The following is a 2,873-nucleotide window of genomic DNA, read 5'->3' on the forward strand; positions in this document are numbered from 1 at the left end:
TTTTTTTGTTTTTTTGTTTTTTTGAGACAGGGTTTCTCTGTGTAGCCCTGGCTGTTGAAACTCACTTTGTAGACCAGGCTGGCCTTGAACTCAGATATCAGCTTGATGCTGCCTCCCAAGTGCAGGGATTAAGGCGTGTGCCACCACTGCCCGGCACTGCGAGGGTCCCTACTTACACCTATTACAGGGAGATGTCCTATGGCACGTGATTGTCAGGTCATCTCCAATGAGTGCTTGTAGTTGGGTTTCTAATTCCTGGACACCAGGTGGGAAGGAGGGAGTCTGTTAACCTGGGGCCCACATGGAGAGTGAGCTATGAGTTTCAGGGAAGTCTAGGGAAACAAACTCCTGGAGGAGAGACACAACATGGCTTTGCCACATGGAATAAGGAACTCCACTTTGGTCTGTTGAGCCTCATGCCTTGATCATGTTTTGTTCCTGAGACAGGGTTTCTCTGTATAGCCCTGGCTGTCCGGAACTCACTCTGTAGATCAGGCTGGCCTTGAACTCAGAAATCCACCTGCCTCTGCCTCCCAAGTGCTGGGAATAAAGGTGTGTGCCACCACCGCCCGGCCTGATGGCTGTATTGTTTTGTTTTGTTTTTAACCTTTATTAGTCCCCAGTAACCACAGAGAGAAACCAAACTGCACCTGAATACTGGGCAATTATTGCTCTACTATTGCTAATCTGGCTACCTCCCTGTTCCATCCCATGATTCTTGCATATTATTATTCATTTGGAATTCAGATGTTTTTTCTCATGACATCTTTTCAGACCCTCTCCTCCTCCTGGTGATCTGAAACTCCCTCTCTCACTCCCTCCCCTGGCTGGTGGTGCCCTGCCCTGTTCTCTCTCTGCCTAGCCTTTGGGTGATCCGCATTGATTGACAGGTCAGAGAATAAGTGGTAAGATTTGTTTATAGAACTTGAGACAGAAGGTTTTTTTTTTTTATCTAAATATTACAATGTCATGTTCAGATTGAAACAAGATGTGAGGGCAGAGAAATCAGCATTTGAAACCCCAACGATAACCTTTACACAGGGCACAAAGACACTTCAGCTACTGTTCATCTCAAGCTCTGGTGCTCCTGGGGGTTAGTGGGATGAAGGTCCTGAATCAGACTTCCATGAGCTCCTTACTGCAGCAGCCAGTGCATTGGTGGCCACAGCAGTGTGTGTAGTGGTTTTCAGATGCATGGTTTCCCCACAGACCTGGCTCTGTAGACAGCCTATTGGTTGAGCCAAGTGTGTGAAATCTGAGCGCTAAAGAGGGTTCTTCATCAGGTGTCTGCCGCTGTTTAACTGGACATGTTCTACAGCTTCCTCAGCAGGACAGGCACATACTGAAGACTTGGTGTGACGTCTTAGGCAAATGAGGCTGAAGGCTGGAAAAACAAGATGTTCGAAGCTGGGGGCTGGCAAGATGGCTCAGCAGGCGGGTAAGAGCACTGACTGCTCTTCCAAAGGTACTGAGTTCAAATCCCAGCAACCACATAGTGGCTCACCATCACCCATAATGAGATCTGATGCCCTCTTCTGGTGTGTCTGAGGACAGCTACAGTGTACTTATTTATAATAATAAATAAATCTTTGGGCCGGAACGAGCAGGGACCGAGTGAACGGGGTTGACCAGAGTGAGCAGAGGTCCTGAATTCAATTCCCGACAATGACATGAAGGCTCACAACCATCTGTGCAGCTACAGTGTACTCACATACATAAAATAAATACATCTTAAAAAAAAAAAAAAAGATGTTTGACGCTGGTGTGTACTCTAGTTGCCATGAAGAAAGGCTCAGACTCTCACAAGTTGTCTTCTGATAGGCAAGTGAATACCATGATGTATACACACAGCTCTACACACAAAACAGGGGCACTAACTCCTGAAAGGTTCCAGAACATCTGGCTCTCTGAACTCTCTGGTCTAAATGACCTAGCTTAAAACCAACCAATTCCTTAGTTCAGTCTTTTCAAATTTATTATAGTCCTGGAGCAGGATGTTGGATCCATTGCACCTGGCATTTACTCTGGTATGATGGCCATTTAGCCTTTATCTATTGTAAATGTTCAGTGGTTGTTATCTGAGTTTTACGGGGTTCCTCTCTATTGGGAATTTCAGAGCCTTCACATGACTTCAGCCATAAAGACATTCCTGGCACACCTGGACTGCTTATGATTCTGTTTACTTTCGTTATGGTTCCTTAAGACAACTCGTAGATCTGATATGAGATCTGGGTATGCGGAAATTGACTTGCTAAAAGGCCTTGTAACAACCACAAAAGCCCCTCTGCGAAGCTGCTAGCCTTTTAGTTCAGTTCCTCAGAATGGATCCCTCTGCTTCTGGGAAGCCTAAATTCATTCTGTAGTGTCCCTCTTTCCTTTGATCGTCCAGAAAAAACACAGAACACGGACAAAGTCCCTACCAGAGCACAGCGAGGTGGAATCCTGCAGTGAGTCTCAGGCAAAGCATAGTCTCGGTCTAATTTTACTTCCTAGTCGGCCTTTCAAACAGGCTCAGCGGTCCGCTCCACAGGGGGGAAAACCCAGGTACCTGCAGAACCCGGAAGTGCACACAGAAGGGCGCCGCCCCTTTAAGGAGGTCCCTCCGTGGGAACGCCCACAAAGCGCTGGGCTCAGCTCCTAGATGGGCTGGCCGTGAACCACCGAGCGCTACATTTCCTGTAGATTGAGCCGGGGGTGGGGGTGTGCAGGGGACTATATTTCCCAGGTAGCACAGGGTCGGAAGTAAAACACCACCTTCTGGTGTGCTGGCGGAGCTACCGCGGACGGTCAGGTGGGAAGAAGTCACTAGTTGGCCGTCGGTCTCCTCAGAGTAAGGCGGGAGACAGCAGGCAGGTGTGGGTGCGGAGGGTGGG

At 48.1% G+C, this 2,873-nt stretch overlaps 1 long non-coding RNA gene across 1 annotated transcript; it reads right to left on the reverse strand.

Moving 5' to 3' along the window:
* Positions 1–903: 903 nt before the first annotated feature.
* On the reverse strand, positions 904–2,585 carry LOC116100426. Its single transcript, XR_004122573.1, has 2 exons — positions 2,421–2,585; positions 904–1,384 (listed from the first exon to the last, which is right to left on the reverse strand). It is a non-coding gene; the product is annotated as an uncharacterized LOC116100426 (long non-coding RNA).
* Between the last annotated feature and the right edge of the window lie 288 nt (positions 2,586–2,873).

This window comes from Mastomys coucha, unplaced genomic scaffold, assembly GCF_008632895.1.
Source record: "Mastomys coucha isolate ucsf_1 unplaced genomic scaffold, UCSF_Mcou_1 pScaffold21, whole genome shotgun sequence".
NCBI classification, from domain to species: Eukaryota; Metazoa; Chordata; class Mammalia; order Rodentia; family Muridae; genus Mastomys; species Mastomys coucha.